Below are 20036 nucleotides of genomic sequence, written 5' to 3' on the forward strand. Positions count from 1 at the left end.
TCTAGTTCCGACAATGCAGTAATAATCCAACAAGTAATCTAACTAACAATACCCCCCCCAAAAAAACTACTGTCTCATACACAGTGTAAGGGGATATGGTGAGTTGACGCTGATCTTATATTCAGTAGTTCTTCTCGACTGTATGTAATGAAACCTAAGATGACCTGGGGTACTAATGTAAGAAATATCACGTAAAAAAACAAAAAACTGCATAGTTTCCTAGGAACGCGAAGCGAGGCGGCCATCTCTGTCCGCGCCGGAAGATATATTTTTGGTGCAATCGGTAAAGATACGGTTTAGAAAGCATTAAGAATAAAAAATGGCAATACATTTTACAGCAAGTTCTTCCACTTCACTGCAGGTCTACTTATCAATGCACTCCAATGCACATTTGCACAAATACATAATATGCACACAATATAAAATGCATTCCAGGACTATATTTCTGATGTCAGTGTGTGTTTATTGTCTGTGTGTGTTCAAATTCCAGAAAATGATTTCCTTATATGAGATAGAACAATCTAATGCATGTATATGGTCCCATTGCAATGGTGCATACGTTTAGTTCATGCATTCTGCCCCTCAAGTTTTGCAACATCAGAAGTGCATCTGGGAGAGGTTCTTTCCTGCACACTTGGAGTGAAATAAAACGCTCTTACTCCTGTAAAACCACAATAATTGCATTGTGATTGTTAATAGCCTATAACGTATATGGCCCATAAACATTGTTTAAGATATTAATCATGAACTAAACGTATGCACCATTGCAATGGGACCATATACATGCATTAGATTGTTCTATCTAATATAAGGAAATCATTTTCGGAATTTGAACACACACAGACAATAAACACATATTGACATCAGAAATATAGGCCTGGACTACATTTTTTCATGTGTGCATATTATGTATTTGTGCAAATGTGCATTGAAGTGCATTGATAAGTAGACCTGCAGTGAAGTGAAAAACCTGCTGTAAAATGTATTGCCATTTTTCATTCTTAATGCTTTCTAAACCTTATCTTTACCGATTGCACCAAAAATATATTATGATTTTGCTTTTGATCCACACGAAGGGCCTCCTTCTCTTCTCCAATTGAGCGTCAAGATTAATTTTTAACTGATTAGCATATGCAAATTATGTTTTAATTGCAGGCGTAATGACTCTTGCGTGTGCGATTTTTCAACCCGCCATCTTTGTTCCTGCATGGTTTACAGGAAACCTTTTTTAATAAACAGACCTTGATTATTTTATTATTCATAAGACATTCCTACACTTAATACCAAATCATGTAGGCCTACTAAATGTACTGTAATTGTAAGTAGACCTGCAAGTTTGTATTTTTATCTGCATGAGGCATGTACGCTACTACTGAAACGCTCGGTTGCAATTCTCTCAACGTAATGCTATTCACACAATTCCAGAACAGATTCCATGTTGATTGTTTTCAATATTGTATATCAAGAAGTGCAAGCGGAAAGGTGCAGCCCTACGGTAAATGTAAAGGTAAGAATATATGTAGGTATCATTTGTAGCCTATTCACAATTGGCATATTTGATATCCGTGTTACAGAAATGTGTAGGCGATAGATTATCGCCTTGTTTCTAAAATACCTGACGTAAAAACTTCCTCTCGCTTGATGAATGATGTAGGGGGAAGGGATTGTCTCGTGTGGCGCGAGGAGAGTGTGTGCGCGCAATGGGCTCCCATGGAGTCTTGACAATATGTCCAGATTTAGGGGGACAAAAGATCGTTGAGCTTTGAGTTGCTAAGCACGTCTCAGATTCTAGCTTGCCAAGACAAGGGTGGCAATTTATTAGCAGTGGTGAGAAAACTAGAAAAAATTAAAATAAAATAAAAAAATAAAAAATAATTGATAAATACGAGTGAAAGCACTATGTGCAAAGTTTTAAAACAATTGAGGTATTGTTTTTTTCAATTTCCATACCACATATCTGTATTTCTCTCTCTCTCGCGCGCGCGCACACACGCACACACACACACACGCACACACACACACACACACATACACACACAAACACACAGACACACACACACAAATATTATCAAAGTTGCATTGCACTTGTAGTTTATAATTGCCTCATATTTCAATTAAAAAATAGCGTACACACCCTAAAGGGATTGGGAGTGACCTGTGCCTTTGAGCCCAAGCTCTTGCACTGGCAAACATTGTTATTTCCGGAAACACACCTCTGTTAGTTTGGGCTCGTAGCCTACAGGCTAAAATATAATGTGCCTTGAAGTGTGAATAAGAAAAATATGTTATTTGGAGAAATAAGGCCCCAAAACCACAAAAACCATGGTCGGTATTTGTTCAATTTGGTTGCTTCGTCTCCTTTTTTATTTCTCACTGTGCAGATAGAATTTACGGTGCTCTTATAAATGTTGTGCCACGTCTTACCTTTGCAATTTTGCTACATGAGGCCTCACTGTATATGTGCGGAGCTATTTGTGAAAAAGAGTGAATAAGACTTTGGCTCTGTAACTTACGTTCAAACCAATGCAAAATTAAACATTGTTTTAGCCTTTTATTTGACGCTCTCACAATGGCATAAGTCTGAAATGTGCATATATACGAATGGATCAGGTTTGCATAATGCCCAAAGTGCCTACTATCGCATTGGGAGTCTAAATCAACACGTTTCCATGCTCAGCCATAGGTGAGTATGAGGCTATTGTTTCACTAGAAGCATCTCATGCGGGTTGTCATTACGCACACTTACACACACATGTTCATCAAGAGAGGGTTTACGTTTTCATGGTTTATGTTTTCATGTAGGCCGATGTCTGTTTTCCTTGTATGTTTGGGTTTTTGTTGCAATATGCCTAATGGGACAATAAAGATTTTCTAAATCTTAATCTCAATCTATTACCAGAATCAAATGAAGAAGGATACCATAGTCTATGGGTGCACGGAATCTGGATGACATAACAAGTGCTTTGGCCTTTACATAATTGTTATGTCAGGTGTGGTGTCACACAAAATAAGTTCATAATCAAAATCCTCCCTCATATTGCATTTTGTTAACCAATGCGTGAAGTCCACGAATGTAAAGTTACGCATGATGACATTGTGTATTTACCACAGCATTTACTAGCCAAAATATGGGTGTTGCCTAAACTGATAGCCTAGTTTTTCACAGGGAGCTGTTCAAGAAAACAAGTGATTAAATCAATCAGTAGCACATCACAGAATGAGCACTACAGGACATATTCGATTTATGGCGTAATTAAGTAATGACGCATGACATTATTCCTCATAAATGTTAGCCTAAAATATGTTACTACTAATAGGCCCGTATAAGAAGAGTGTAACCTTTTTTTGTGGTTTTAGTCTAAAATGTGCAAACAGTGAGGCTGTACTGCTAGAGTTGCCTGACGAGTGGTAATGAACTTGGGACGTGCAAATTGCCATCATACATTTCTGAACAATATCTCTTGTCCACCACGGTCCCGGGTTCCCATCATGCGGTCGCTGGGGGGAAACGAAGCCATTGTCCCAACCCAGAGCCCATTAGCCGCTACAGAAAGGACGGTTTTAGGCTTGCCCTTGGTAACCTGTACATCGTTGTGCGCTGGAGAGAAGAAATAAAGCTTACCAAGCTAAGCCCGGGAAAGAAACAGTAGCCGTATTTATAGTTTGATCACTAGGAAAGCGTCCAAAATGTGGAGAGAAAGAAATGGGGACCCCTGAACACTGAAACCAACAACAACTGTGGCTGACAAAGTTGTCTCTTTGGCAGTCGAACCTCCTATTGAATAAGTAATTTATTCAAAGGAGATTTTCATCCCCACGATCTGATTATTATGATAATCAAACGACCTAGACCCCTTTCTTGGCCCTTGTCTGCTGGTCTGGACTCGTTGCTGACGGTAAAAGTTGATTTGCACGGTTTCACCCTGGCGATCCAGTGGTCACATTCCACGAGTCTTCTGTATCAAAAGAGACAGACAAAGGGAATGGGGAATGCGCGCACTTGATTCAGGCGCAGGAGTTAGTCCATAGTCGCAGGGGCCTTCATGTCAAACGAATATTGGTAACTAGACAAGATTACATGGAATTCATATAATCCCACAGGAGCCAGGGTCTAAAACTCTCTCCAACCAATCATGCCAAACTTTTTAGACTTTCACAAAGCAATAGAGTTATTTCACTCAATATTTGAAGTGTATCCCAATGGGAGTTTTGAAGCCCATATCACTGATTCATATAAACTCATCCTCATAACTTTGCCATGAAATCACAAGAAAATGGACGCCATGAACAGACGTAAAGGATTGTATTAGCCTAGCCTATTTGAGACGAATATCTTGGACACGTGCACTCTTGAGGGCGATAACATTTACGGTTATACAAAACCATGGGTGGGAGAGATGTTGAACATATTCATAGCGCAGCCCGTTTTCTTAATTTCAGAGGTAGGGGACACAATAGAGCTGCATCGTGTCAAAGAGGCCCCTATTGTCGTGTCATAAGGGGAGGGTCTTGGCGATGCTATATGCTTTTTGGCAGGCATGTTTAAGTTCATATGCATTGTACAAGAGGAATGGCGAGCGCGAGGCACAGCGAACAGTTCACTTCGCTCTCAGCGGGGGGAGGCGAATACCATCTCTATGGGAAATAATCTCGATTATAAACAAGGGGGGACCCGGCCGCGAAAAGATGAATGGATGGGGCCAGCGCGACGTCACAGCGAGCTGCAGCCATGAAGCTCAAGACCAGGCGCGAGCCAACCTACAAGCGCTCAGTTATTCTACATCTCTTGACTCGCTCGGTTGATTGTTGTGGAGAGCGTTTGTAACCGTGGCTGGCAGACACCGGGGTGAGTATGGCATATATGATTAGAAAATGTATGTTCTGTTGCGTGCTATTGCCGCGGATGCGGACAACGCAGTCGTAATTTTGCATGCATGTATAGCATAAAACATAACAAATAAAAGAACACGCTAGCGCATCATTTTATCCTGGTGGGTTTGGCACGCACTCTATGCGACTCGTGCAATATCGGGCGCGATATAGGCGTCTTTGGCACCGGTTGTCCTGTATCAATCGAATAGGCTATCAATTGAAATGTTTATGCTCATTTGAAGATTGTGTATGATAATTTATATTGAATGGTATCCGCACATTAGGTATCCTACAAGACAAAAATACAACAACTAGCCTATCCATTACAGCTTGTTTAATTTTGTAGGCTGAAATTATGTTTGTAGCATATGGAAACAACCATTTCGATATATCCTCAATTTTGGATGTGGTCTCACTTGAATTTAATGACTGAAAGGTCAGGCTTACAAAGCATTAGATAGGATACAGCGTTCTCCTTCATTACACCCAACACGTCACCTAATTCTAGTTTAATCATTTTGAGCAAACAAAGAAACATGGGATATGGGCAATCTCAGGCTAGGGGTCTTGATAACGACCTCCATTTACGCACTATGGAGTAGACTAACCATGCCCCTCACACGGCAAGGTTCCACATGCATCGCCCAGACAGACGCAGACCCACAGAGGTAATAGAACGCATATGTCATTTCACATACCATACAATTTCTACATAAATGATTGAAATAGCCATCACAAGGAAATTGTCTATATGTCAGCCGGCGTGTAATTTGCCACATAATGTAGGCTACAATAATGTAGCCTATTATTACATTTCTATAGTTTTAAGGAAACGTCGTCTATTCGAAATGTAGGTTAGGCCTCGATCAGTTGATCAATTGAGATTCGAGTCCAGACTATGAAAATTATTAATAGCAATAGTATAAAGTACAACTGCTCACACCTATAGCGGGTAGATGGGGAATCACAAGGCCATCCAATCCGCACGTGCACGCCGAATAGGCGGCCTTCTAAACACGCGTGTGCACATTACTGGAGCATAGACCATTGATATGTACCTCCATTATGCTTTGTGTAGTAGTACTATATATGTGACAGTGGTAGGCCTGTACAGGACACTAATACATACGTTAATAATGTGCAATAGCAGATTGCGTACACATTAGTTGTCATAGGCCATGGTATGATGTGTAAATAAAGAGACTGCAGAATTATATGAAATGTAACGCTTGTATTTTGCGGCCTAAGATCAAAAAGTGAATTGGTTTTGCACAGCCAGGTCGTTGTTTGGTTTGGTTTTATAGGTCGTGCTACATCTGGTGACATTCTATCCATAAACGTGCGTGTTTTCTTTATTAAATGGCAAATAATTGAATCTGCACATTTCTCCCAAGCACTTAGCTGGATTGTGGGTTGTGCGTTATGTAGGTCTGACTCGGTTTTTTACGAGTATTGTTGAAGGCCTTGTCTAAAAATCGATCTGCCTATTGCCTATATGTCTTTAGGGTGCTTTTGGAGATGTCATCTGGGGCGTGTCCTACCTCTAGACTCGGGTACCTATCTAGCTCAGGTGCCTTTATACAGATAGATTACATAACAACACTCTCGTGAATTTTAGCCCACTATATTGAACCGTGTAATGGTTTTATGTCGCCTCAACGTCATATTTAGAGGGGCAGATGCAGGCTTGAGGCTTCGTACCTGTCTGTAGGCACGATAAAACAAGTAATATACTCAGTTCAAACGAGACTGTGTTGTTGTTATTGTTGACTTAAACCGAACAGTTACCATAGGACTGCAGTTGGGTTGGAAAATAAGCGTTTCTTGTTTTTTTTGTTTTTTTCAGGATTCAATGGAGAGACATATAGGCGCAACAGAGCAGATGGCATAGGTAATATAAATACACCACACTCCCTTACAGTTTTAATAACTGGGCAGGTATGGCTTAGACATTGTTCACTTTAACTCAGTTAAATCACTTGCACAAAATCCAAATGGAAGAGACATTGTAGGACGTGTTTTGCTAAAATCGTAGTTTTTTGTAGTACATGCTATCCGGGATCCTTGAAACGCCCATACCCCGTTGGAGTCGAAATGGTTAAGGTAAGGGTTATAGTTATGGTTAGGGTTATGGTTATTGATATGGTTAAGATTAGGGTTTAGGGTAGGGATGTCCCAAGGATCCTCGATAGCACTGACCTTTTGTTATTAAATTAGCCTATATGATATAATTTGTTCAAAAGAGTGCCCGTTGAAAACTTAGTAAATTCGAGTCAATAGTTAATAAAGTATTACAAATTGACTAAGCCTATGGATATTAATACTGTATCAATCAATCATAATTTCACAAGAGAATACAGAAATGAAATGTTATTTTACTGCATATCTACACCTTTGCGTTCATACTTGTCAAGCTCGTCATTTTTTCGTAGCAGTGAACGCTGTTGGTATTATGACTCCACAAGGTTCCAGTGTGCAGCGGTAGGCTACAGTAGTTTAGGCCCTCTGCCAACAGATTGCATGGACCGCGCCAATTACATATGATGAACATTTAGAAATGACCTCAGTTCGTGCCTCGTGCATAAGAATTGAGACCCAAGCAACAGCAATGTGCATATAAATTACGGATTAGGTTGGATTGAATTACATCGATTCACGTCATATCTCAATGTCATACATTGATCACTTTATTATAAAGCTATAACTACGTTATTTGTACATAAAATACATCTACAGAAAATATGTGCATTGTGTATTGCTTCATCAAACATTTTCAATGCAGCCTATCCCTGTGCGCTTCAATTATTCCCAAGGATCAATTTGAAGGACGTCACCAACGTCTTATCCAATGACGAGGAGTGGTTAGGTTTGTTTGAATGAATGAATGGTTGAATGAGTTATACCCCTTGACAATTATGAGGTTGGCAAGATGCAGCAATAGACAGTCGAACCGGATCTCTCCCTGGCACGTTACTGCGCCATATAGGCCTATCTGAATTTACGAAGGGGTAGGCCTAGGTTGACTGTTAAAACAAGAAGACAAATGCAGTTATTTTTAACAAACTGATTGTATGATAGTTAATATGCTTATCGGGGATTTTGATACGTTATAGTGGTGTTGAAATCCTGGCACTGAAGGCTACTAAGAGACAAGGCCGCTGTCCACTGTTGTGGTGCTGAATCGAGGTGAGCTTCGTTACTGTTGCGCATTGTGAGTTCTTTGTAATCTTATCTGGCGCAATGTAGGCCTAATATTAAACATATTATTTCTTACTTTATTTCCTTAAATAATGTATATTATTATTACTTGAAATAAAGTTGGTCAAATGCATTGACAATATCAGAAGGAAACGTCGCAACTGCGTATCAAACTATTTGGAATTTGCACAGTATAATTAAAACAACAATAATGATAATAATATTAATAATAATAATAATATTGATTAATTAAATAGGATAATAAAAAAATACTTTCCAATTCAAACTCTCATGGTAAATGTAATTTCTTGAAAATAAATACATGTTTTTGATTGTTTTCAATATAATGTTGAGAATATAATGCTACTTATAGTTTGTGGTAGTATTATAAGTATTTATATTATATAATAACTTAGAAATTAAAAAAATATATCTATTCACACAACTGTCTCACATACTGTGTACAGTGTCACAAAAACAGTAAATTATTATTATTCTTTAGTTGGATTTCAAATATTAAACATGGGACAGTATAATTCAAAAGAATTTCATGCATTATATGTACAATCAAGTTATTGGCTGTGCCAATGAATAGTACAAATTAATAACTGAGATAGATGTATTGATAACCCTTTATGCTTATATAATCAAGTCTCACTATTTAAACAAAGTTCATCCAATATCCATGTCAGATACAATTTCAAATGATATTGGAACATGTCAATTCTCTCTCTGACAAAAAACACATAGATATCAGGACATTTCTGTAACTGCATCAGTATTTTGTTTTGATGGCATTTTGTCCTTGGCAGGAAGAAATACTTTCCTAAGTGAATAGTCACTTTTTCAGGAAAGATAGTGGCATTCCTATTTCCAGCATGTGTGCATGCTTCTGTTTGGTTTGCACGTGTCTGTGTGTGTGTGCGTGCATGGGTGTATGTGCATGCACTGTATGGAATATGCATGTTTGCGAGTGCGGATGCTTTGAAAGAGCCTTGTTTTATCCTTGTGTAGCATACTGTAATAAGAAATGATAAAGGTGATTAGAAATCCTTATGGTGACTGGTAGATTATGAACAAAAATAAGACATTTTGAAGCTTGAATCCTTGTCCTAGCTGACAGTAAGGAGAGGATGTGTTGTCTGCCAACAGTGTGAGACTACAGGTAAAGATGTGTACACTAAAGGGGAGAATGTTCTCTGTCTTTCTCTCTCTATCTCCTCTCAGTCATTAGAACATGTATAGATGGGAGGAGCCTCGTTGTTTGGCTGGGCACAAAGAACAGCTTTTAATTGGCCCTTGTGCCATGTGCCAGAAATGTGTGTACTCTGTGTGTGTGTGTCTGTGTGTGTAGGTTTGCACTTGTGTGTGTTTGTGCTTTTGTGCATAATTCTGACCCCAACCTTGAACATGCCCTCCCCAATTTACTGTGGAATCTCTGATAGATATGCAAACGCAAGAGGCAAACCTTTCTCTCTGTATCTTACAGTAAAACAGCTTTAATTTAAAAAATACATTTTGGACATGGTGGGGGGTGGCATTTGAAGCCATCACCCTCCTATGGAGCCAGTCCATGTGAGAGACTGCCTCACCATAGGGGTGGGCGCAGGGTCGGAGAGGTGTGGTCTGGGAAGACTGGCGCCGTAACCAGTTTGGACTGGTTCGCCAGCCTGTGTGTTTTGATCAAGCCTCACGCTGATTATTTGACTTTGAGGAGTCAAGGCTTTGGCTGCCATGTTACGGGCTGGCCGTCCAATCAAAGGCTTTGTAACAGCAGAACAGTGAGGGCGGATTGGCAGGGAAATGTTACAGTTAGTAAGTGGCCAATTGCTGATGAGTACTTTAAGCAGAGGGTCAGGAAGTTCTGGTATTTTTGTGAACTGTTAAGTACACATTTGATGAATGTTGATTCATTTAAAATAATCAGCATTTATTACATTTTAGGTACTGCATGAACGTGACCAGACCTCTATAGAACTGATACAGTTTACTCACTGTGCACTTAAGTTTGAAAAGGGAAATGAAAGTCATAATTTTTCTGATTGTTAACACTATTTTTCCTGATTATAGGTCAGAATCTGGCCCTTGCGTATCACCTGTGGCACAAGAGGATGGGCAGCCTTAGGGGTTGGTTGTTATCTTTGGTTATCTAGCTGTATGAGTGATGTACATTCTTCATAAAGCTAGATAACCGAAAGTAACAAGAATCCCATTACGCTCCTGAAAGGCATCAAGATCCCCAACGCATATCCCCCATAATGCACCACCCCATTCTACCATTCACAGCAAAACAAGCAAAAAAATGGCCGTCATCATAGGACAATGGGAGCAGAAGAAAAAGTAAAGTAAGTCGTGTGATGTCATCCAATTGCACAGGTTTATGTGTAAATGTGTACGTGTGTGTGTCCTTTTTAACACCGCTTGACAATTACAACTATCTGGTCTCTGTTATTGCCTCAAATATATCACAATTGCCCCTGAGAATTTTAGCTGCAGACTTGAGTTGAGTATTTGTTGAGTTTCTTATAAATTTACATCTTTGAGTATTAGAATTGTTGATATTTCCCCCTGAGCCATATAGTTGGGAAAGCCTGATCTCTTTGAGATTGATCTCTAAAAATAATGAGCTATACACATGCCATACACATATTTCCTCATATTTGTACATGGCCGGTGGCATTGGTCCCTAGCAGCCTGGTTGGTCCAACAGGATCACTTGTAATCTAATAAGCCCCTGATCCCTCTGTGTGGGGCTGCACGCAGCGGCTTATCCTTACGATCACATGGCCAGCAGTGGTGGGCGGATCCCAAAGAACCAACGGCAACCTGAATGGTGCTGACTGCGGACTTTGCCGAAGTGGTTAACAAATTGGTCAGTCAGTAGCTGCAAGTAACCATCCTACCGCTGTAGCAATTCTGTACTCGGCTGACGGGGTTTTAGTTAAAAGGCTGTTTGGAAAACAGGTGAAATAAATAGAAAGTATGGTTGCTGATTATAGCCTCTAATGTCATACGTTATTTGGATTGTGGAAGTTTACAATGGACTTTTTACGTTAATCCCACGATCATCTCCCCTGCCAGCACATAGTCGAATGGACAGATTTGTTTGAGGCCAGTCTTGTTAAGCTAGATGGTTGTTTATTTGTTTTCTCCCCCTCTTTCGTTCATGTGGGAAGGTGTTTGATTTTGCTTTTGTTTGGGTGTTTGATTTGAGGTGACAGTTGGCTTGGTTGTGAATGGGCCATGGCGAAGCCTCTATTGCATGAGGTGCTACCATGTGGAAAGGCCTGATGGGTCTTGTTGAATGCCACTGTGTGGGGCTCTGTGGGGGAGTGGTCCGAGTGCAATCAACCGGAAACTGCCCTCAGTGACAGAGCCATGAGAGAGGGAACAATCCGGGCCTCAGCCAATAGTGGGAGTAATTGGTCAATCAGATCTTCACACCTTCAATCAGTCATCAAGGCAATGATGTTGATTTCTTTTCAACTAGAAAAAGAATCATGTCGAGTGAGGCCTCCAGTATGATTTTTCTGTCTTTCGGCCAAATCAGCCTTCCATAGCTTCAAGACATTACAGAGAAATTGGAGAGTAAATTGTATACTATAGCACCAGTATGTTTGAAAAACACGTTATTCATCTGGAGATCAATGGCCTAAACAGGGTTTTAATCACATTTACCCGGCTAAATTTATACATTTTGAATTCTGCTTTGATAACAAACACAATACTTACTCCAATATGGCATGTCGGACTAGACTGAAACTCCTGTAGGAGCGTTTCTATAGCAACAACACTCACAATGTCAATTTTAGCGGGTTGTGCAGCGGTTCCTGCATGCTGCATTGCAGGTGCTGAGTGTGACATTTGAGCTCAGGGCTCAGCGAGGGAACGAGAGAGACGAGGGCCTTGACAGGAAGTGACAGGCGGTGATGTCACCTCCTCCGGTGGCACAGTGGTACCTGGCTCTTTGTCTGTTTTCCCTAGCTACTGTCATTACCAAAGGAAGAATCCAGGGGAACTGGAACAAGGCCCCAACGACTGTTCTTGGCTGTTATCTGTGGTTGTATAGCTACGTACATGCCGTTGTGGTTGTTAATGTGACAAATTGGCCTTTTACAAAGTTTTATGCAAGTAAAATTTGATTTATTGACAACATTTATGGGTAGAGATTTTAGCAAAGTTATATTAGCTTTCTGACATCAGTTTGTATTTATTTTTCAGGCAGTAAAAACATGTTTTTTTCTCTCCAATTAGCTACAATTTGTCCGATATGCATGAATACTATTTGAAGATAAGATGATATGAAGTCAGTGACAGAATCCCATAAAGGTGTGTGCGTGCACTGGTGCAGCTGTTTTGTTGGTGGCGATAAGGGGGATGACTGTGTGGCACAGTCATATCAAAAACAGTCCACACTAGCTAGGGACCCTAGAGTATGGTTGCAAAAATCCAGGAACTTTCTGGTTAGAGGATGCACGGAGTAAGGATGGAATAAACAAGAAAAACAGAATCTTCCAACCAGGATTTCTGGAACACCAGGGAGTTAATTGAAAGTTCCTGGAATTTTGCAACACTACCCCAGAGGAAAGACAGCCTTTGCACTGCCTGCCTGAAAATGGCACAAAAACAGGAGTTCCACAAATCCTCCGGGACTCTACTGTAGCCCTGTCTGGAGTGGAGGGAGGGAAAGAGAGAGGGGGTAAAGAGAAAGGATGGAGGGAGAGGAGAAAGGAAGGGAGGCAGAGGGAGGGTTTAGTGGATTTGTCTTAGCTTTCAGGCTCTAGGCAAGCAGATTTAGACTCCAAGTGTCAAGTAGAAAAACAGGCATTGTGGCCGGGCCCTGGCGGCCCCCCACCAGTAGACTTTACAGTCAATAGACCTAGTCCACTTGTCACAGGGAGACAATGGGCTCCTTTACCACCCTTTCAGCACCTCCGGGTCCTAGCAGCCAGACGGGTTTCTGAAAAAGGCCCAGTGATTCTTGCCCCCTTTTCTCTGCCTCTTTTTTTTCTCAACAGAACACACCAACAGAGTTTGGAAAATGGCTTCACTGCTGGGCTGGTACAGAGCGGCATACTTTGCTATTTCTAAAGCGGCCCCCGCCTCCCTGTCGCTCACAGAGAAATTCATGTATTTCAGGCGTTTACAGAAGTCAATGGACCCACCCAGACAAAGGAGATTAAGTTTGGTAACTTAGCAGTAACAGGTGTACTTTGACTTGGTTCGGACCACACCGGATGTGGGTGCTATTGTTGGACCCGTTGTTCTGTTTCCTCCCTGACAGTTTCGACTTGTGTGGAGATAAAGATGGAACTGCTTTACGGCCTTTGACAATCTGCTTTATATGTTTCCTCTTGGAAGTTAGTGCTGGGAGTTTGTTTGGCCTAGCTGTCCAAGATCAGTCTCTTATCATTTCTCAGTCTTTGAAAATACTTCTCAGTTTTGCTACAATTCATCATTGATTTGCCAAGAAGTCTCCAAAGGGAGACAGGAGCTATGTTTAGATCATCCTCCACTGTTGCCCCAGGGAGCTAGTGAAGGGTAAACAATCCAAATAGAGAAATATCAGAAGGATTACAGAACACTATACATTCTAGCATTTAGAACAATGTACTCAACTGGAAATGCTTTAACATAGGATACATTTTTAGAAAAAAGCAAATCATTTTCTGAATATTTTAACAGTTAGGAAAAAGAGCCTCTCAACAAAAAGAGAAAGATTACATTTTCAGAAGTTGGGCAAGTATTGCACAAACTGAAACAAACTATTTCAGTCTTGAATAAAGCTTTTGGACAGAGCCTGACAGAGCCTCAGTCCACAGAAGGCCATTCTGGTGAAATTACTTGTCAGAACGTCATGTGAAGGGGCTGTTCAGACCGAAGCGGCTTTGGCAGCCATTGTCTTGTTCTCGCTCACACACCTACGAGTCCAGAGTAAGCACACAATTTCATTGTTCCCTGAGCTGTTAATATCAGAGGCTTCACAATGGAGCCCATTCGCCATATTTGCATATGGCACTTTTCCAACAAGGACTCAGAGCGGGCTTGAAAGCCGGCCCACTTTAGTGCCAATGGCAAAAAAATGTCAAGTGCCAATTAGGAGAGGTTTGCCACCATTCAGTGGTACCCCACCCCCTCTACTACTGCCCCTCCCTTCCTCCTAGCCTACTCTCTCATACTCCCAAACCCCTTCCCTTCACCTCTATCCCTACTCCCCCATTACAGCCTACTAAATAGTGTGTCCCTACTGGCACCCTGAAACGAAAGCTGCCTCCTTCCTCTAGCCTGAGAGTGAAAACAAATAGCAGCTCTCTCCTCCCCGATTAGTCTGCTCGTTGGTTTACCAAATGTCATGTATAGGCTAGGCTGGTAGCTGTTTAATAGATTCCAACCCAGATTGGTGAAGTTAGTTTGTAGCTCTTGGGCTACTTGCATGTGTAGCTTGGCCCGGAGAATGACATAGAAAAGCACCACTACAACATGTTTGACTATATACAATAGCTTCAGCAACCTCTTCATCAACCTCTTCATCAACCTAGCATGTTGATACTGTAGCATTGTTGTCTTTGTTATGATGAAGTTTCACAACATTTGATCTCATACAGCCAACCATCTGTGACTCCAACACCATATTTCGGACAGGAATCCCCTTCTAGGTCACAGCCTTCCTCCCACTGTATGATATTATATTTTCACATGTAATCACATAACCTTTCATGTGGTTTTGGAACGACTTACAGGACATGTGGGGATATTTCACATGATCACATAGGTGATGCCCTGCAAACAAAAGGTCCCACAGTCGCAGGGTTTTCAATTGACATATTTGACACAAATGATTACATTGTGTATGTTTATTTATACAGTAATTATTATTTAACATGTCCTCACCTGGGATATGAACTCACAACCTCTTGGTTCACGGCATTACGTACAATATTCCTATCTGATTTCACCTCTATTCCTACACTTTGTACTTCAAAGGAAATCTCAGCTTTGTTAATAATACACCATTATATTTATCATAGTGATTCAGGACAAAGTGAATAATATGCCCCACCAACGTTAGACAACTATACAGAAAACACCCAAATTGATGAAAGAAGTAAAGGAAATCAATGATGAGATAATAGTCAGGTTAATTTAGAACTAAAAAAGCAGCGCAGATGGCACTTTTTTTGCTAATTGCAGAGATGCATTGTAGGTAATTAATCTGTAGAGGACTTCTGAGAATACTACAGACTTTGTGACACAGCAGAAAGACCAGCGTACTCCAAATATAGAGAGTGTCATTTCAAATCCCAGGTGCTTCATATTGAAAAGTCAGCACTACGTCATCAAATGTCATCATATTGATAAAATATACAGTATTACACTATTTTAGTGTACCGCTTACCTTAAATCTCCAATACCTTTACAAAAAAAACATGAAAAGAGACAAGTGAGGTTAGTTGTTCACATGTGAAACCATATGTTCACATGTTTACATTTACAATACCTTTTCACGTGTGGAGAATAACAGGTTTTCACCTCACGTGAATTGTAGTAAAAGCAACATGTGAAATTTGCAGTTTCACGTGAAAAACTTTCAAAAATGTTGCATCCCCATGTTGTCACATTTCTTTCACGAGACCATGTTTTCACGTGTAGTTTCATGTTATCACATATTGCTTTTACATGTTGGCCATGTTATCACATTAACTTCACATAAGATCACGTGATCACATGTGAAATTCATGTGTTTTTTTCAATAACGGAGCTCAAGTCCTTGTTGCGTCCTTGAATGAAAGTGAAGACATTGTGGAATGGCTGAAAAGCCTATGTTAGCTGGAGCAATCTCCTTGCTTACTATTGCAGATGATGTGAGTCTGAACTTAACTTCATGTGAAACTTGTATGATATCAAGCATGATGTTAAAATACAGTGCAGTCACAGAAAAAAGATAAGTCATCTTCATAATACAAAAGGTAATCTTGTTTGTCCAATTTGGGCCACCGTTGTTCCTCCACATACCATTTACCTGACTTACCGCCTCCTGCCACTCAAAAGGATTCCCCCCCTGTTATTTTTCTCTTTCATTCTTTCATTCAATCTCTGTGTCAATTTTTTTTCTTCCCAGGCTTGATTCTCAGATGGTTGGATCTGATTTGCATGCATTTGCATAATGAAAGTCATTTGCATGCTCAGGGGCAGACTGTACCATGAGAAAAGACATGTGTGGGTGCGTGTATACATACATATGCATGTATGTGTATCTCGGCTGGTTAAACCACATACTCACATTTTCTCTTTTTGCCTCATCTCTTTCCCTATTCTTATTTTTTGTGCAGACTACCAACACCACCGTGACAGAATGCTGGCAAAATGAGACTGAAAAACAGGGAGAGGATGAGAGGTTGCTGTTGACTCTGACTCCCTCTTCTCGCCCTCCTCCGTATCGCCTCTCCCCTTCTCCCCTCCCTCGCTTCATCCTCAGCTGCCTTCCCCATTCTCCTGTACCGCGAGACGTAGCCCACGCCACCATCTTAGGATGACGCTCGCTGGCATGAAATGGAAGTGAGGACCAGACAGAGCAGGTAACAATAACAGTCCTGCACCCACCATGCTGCATCATGCCTTCATAACACCACCACCACCACCCCATCCTTTCCTTCTCCTCCGGACCCTCTTCTCTCTCGCTCCCTCCCTCTGTCAGGCTGGCCTTGCCTTTAAGCACCCCAGATGTGTTTGCTAATTGCAGAAATCACGGGACGCGTTGATGGGGTGGGGGGGGGGGCAGGCTGGGGTTTTGTGTGTGTGCTTGCATTAAATCCCTCCTTGCTCTCGCTCTCTCTCAGGAGGCATTCAGTGGGCATCTGTGCTCTGAACAGCCCAGTTTTCTTCCCATTTGGGAGTTGTTGTGCCATCCTCTTCACACACATGCCCGACATGGCGACGGCTGCCATTTTGGTTGAAATACGCAGGCCGTATTCCCTGGTCAGAATATCTGAGACATGAATGTTCAACATTTAGCATATTACACAAGATAGTTACACCCAGAGACTATTAACAAATATTAGCTAGGGCTATATTATATCATCATCACTATTCTTATTATCAATAGTAATCAAAGAGACAGTACACTTTTTGCAATATTTATTTTCACCAAGTCTTATCATTCCATTTTTGTAATTAATGATCCTAATTTGCTGACATGTAAACATTTACGCTAATGACAGTTTAGTTAAAAATGTTAAAAGCAGTTCAGAGCATATCTATAAAGGAGAAAACTGTGACGCCCATGAGCCAGCGTATGCTACTCGGACAGAGACTGCAGTACAACACCAACACAGAGAGAAAGGGACCAGGAGAGAGCGAGTGTGGTTGAGAGACAGAGAGAAGGAGCGAGAGAGGCAGAGGCCGAATGAGAGTATGATAGCGAGGTCTCAGTGGAGGAAAGCTGTCTTTGTGTTGGTGGGTGAGGTTTTGGGGGAGTTGGTGCTGAGACAAGTCATGTTTTGTTCTCCTAAGCAAGCTTGTTGTAGCAACTCCTTTATTCCGAGCAGGGAGCTGCAAGTTTAAAAACCGCTTAATAACCAAAACACCAATTAGAGTCGGCTGGGCCCGATTAAATAAGGCAGCCGGTAAACAATGTGTGCCATTGTCCGTGCCTCACGGAGAGAACTCCCTTTGTTTGTGTCTGCGTACTGGAGGTCGAGACAATGCTACCTCCAAGATACTGTACAGTGCCAGAGCATTGCTAATGGATAGGCTACTGAGTTACTACCCATGCATATGGACGGTGAAACACTAGAGTGCTATTAAGTCTGTCTCGTCGCCAATCCCACCAAGGTGTTCGGCTGCATGAGGTCTACAGAGACATTGCTGTTAGGACTAGACTTAATGAATTTATTAAGGATATTCAAATAAACTATAGCAGCTGATTAAGCCAAATGTGGAGATAGAAAAAAATCCTGACAAAACCAACAACATTCAAAGTTTCTATGTTGGGGAGCCAGTCTAACAAAACATCGCATGAGAATCTTAGTAGTAACAGTGTCTAATCTAATGCAAACCCACTAATCACGGGCAGTCTCTGTAAACAGGTGGTAGATTGAGCAGGGGCCAGGGCCATTCTCAATTTACTGTGTAAATTATGCAGAGCCCAAAACAATACAAACAGTAGACAGTAGAGTGGCTGGCGTTGGGTAATGAGATGATGTGTGGCCTGTGCGGGCTGGGAGCGAGGCGAGTCGAGGGGGTGGGTGGGCACAGTCAGCAGCTTGCGTCTGAGTGTGCGGGTCTGGAGGGCTGGAGTTTGGGCAGGGGGCAGACACTGTCCCGTCTGCACACACCCCTCCTGCCTAGACTAGGGGGTGGGGCTAGGCAGCTGGGACATGGAGCACCCTCCCCCATAGCTCCAGAGAAAGCTCCAGTCTTGGGAACTTCTGTGGCAGGCAGAGGTCCCCCCAATATTGGCACGTAGGGGCCCCCTAAAGTCTGTCTGTGTCTGTGGGTCCCACTCACCCCCTCCCTCCTGTCTCCCCACAGCCCCCCAAGCCCAAACCTCCCTCCCAACTCCCTGCTTCTCTCCCCAATGTGACGATGGGGGCCTGGGAAGGACTTGAAGTTCACGGCCAGACCTCCTATTGAGCTGACAGGCTGACTGTTTGCTCAATTCGACTCCCTATTCAAGATTGAGCTGGAGGGGTAGTTTAAGGGGTGTATGGTGGGGGTGTTGGTGTTGGTGGGGGGGACACCACAGAGCTGTGACTATTCATTCAGAGGGAGAGACAAGTGAATGGAGAGAGAGGAAAGGCCAGGAAGAAGATAAAGGGTAGAAGGGAGGGAGAATAGACAGGGTGCATAAATAAGAGTGAGGATTCCGTGCACAAAGTTTGCTCTGAGCAGTGTGTGTCCACTCTCACACTCCCTTAGACTCTTAATTACCAGCATCCTCTACTCTACTCCCCCTCTTTCTCCCCCCTCTCACAATCATTCTCATCATCCTGTATGTCCCCCTGTCCCCCTTGTTTTATTGGCCCACATGCTGGGGTTGTAAATTTACCATTAACTAGCTCATTCACCATAGGCCACTCAACAAAAACAAGACCATGCTTCCCAATAACTCAAACCGACACCAATACCTTAAACCGCTTTTGTGACACCCCTTCTGTCTCATTTTGCGTTTCATTGGAAATGTCCTTCCTTTACTTGTAGTTAGCCTATTGACATACAGTACATATTACACTTCTATCGAGATGCTATCTGGCATGGCTAAGATGATTCTGGGTAATAGCTAATATGGCTAACATGATTCTAGCTCATAGCTAATATGGCTAACATGATGCTAGCTAGTTAGCATGCTGGCTCTACCCATTGTAGTTTTGAAACCAGACAACCACAAACATCATGGCTGGTTCTCTATGTACTCTATGACCCTTGGGTAAGATTTTGAGTTGCTTGTCTGAGTGGCTCTAAAATAAAAGGGCCCCCAGCTCTCAGAAGTCCCTCAGTCTCAGCTCCTACAGCTTAGGGTGTGTCACATGCTTCCTCTTTGCATTATGGCCCCTTAGCGTACCAGGCTCCCGGCAGTGCCTTTCAACTTCACCTTCAATCCCCTTGGCTAGCTGGCAGTCTGCGCCCGGCACACAGAGCCGGGCTTACCTCAGCTACAACCAGACCAGGCGCACCTAAGGCCACTTGTCAGAAACTCCCGGATGGTTTTTGCTATATGAAAGAGACTGGCCGTTCACTAGGAAATATTTGAACACATAATGTACTGGCTTTATTTTGAGTTTGTTTTATATATGGTGGTGTTTTAACCAGTGGTTGGAACCGGTTCAGGGAACAGAACCGAAAACCAGAAAATTACAAAGTATGTCAAGGATCTCTAGTGTTCCGGAACAGAACTGTTATTTTCAAATCTTGAGAACTGGTGAATAATGTTATTTTTTGTTCCAGAAATATTCCTAATGTCTAGTATA

General features: G+C 41.8%; 1 long non-coding RNA gene across 1 annotated transcript in view; it reads left to right on the forward strand.

The window, feature by feature from the left end:
* The first annotated feature begins 4785 nt into the window (after positions 1–4785).
* Positions 4786–20036, forward strand: part of LOC112222959 — a 16090-nt gene continuing 839 nt past the window's right edge. Inside the window, exons 1-4 of the long non-coding RNA XR_002949208.2 lie at positions 4786–4846; positions 6719–6763; positions 10141–10415; positions 16401–16646. This is a non-coding gene — a long non-coding RNA (uncharacterized LOC112222959). The remainder of the gene's footprint in view (positions 4847–6718; positions 6764–10140; positions 10416–16400; positions 16647–20036) is intronic.

The sequence above is a fragment of the Oncorhynchus tshawytscha genome, linkage group LG23, assembly GCF_018296145.1.
Source record: "Oncorhynchus tshawytscha isolate Ot180627B linkage group LG23, Otsh_v2.0, whole genome shotgun sequence".
Lineage (NCBI taxonomy): Eukaryota > Metazoa > Chordata > Actinopteri > Salmoniformes > Salmonidae > Oncorhynchus > Oncorhynchus tshawytscha.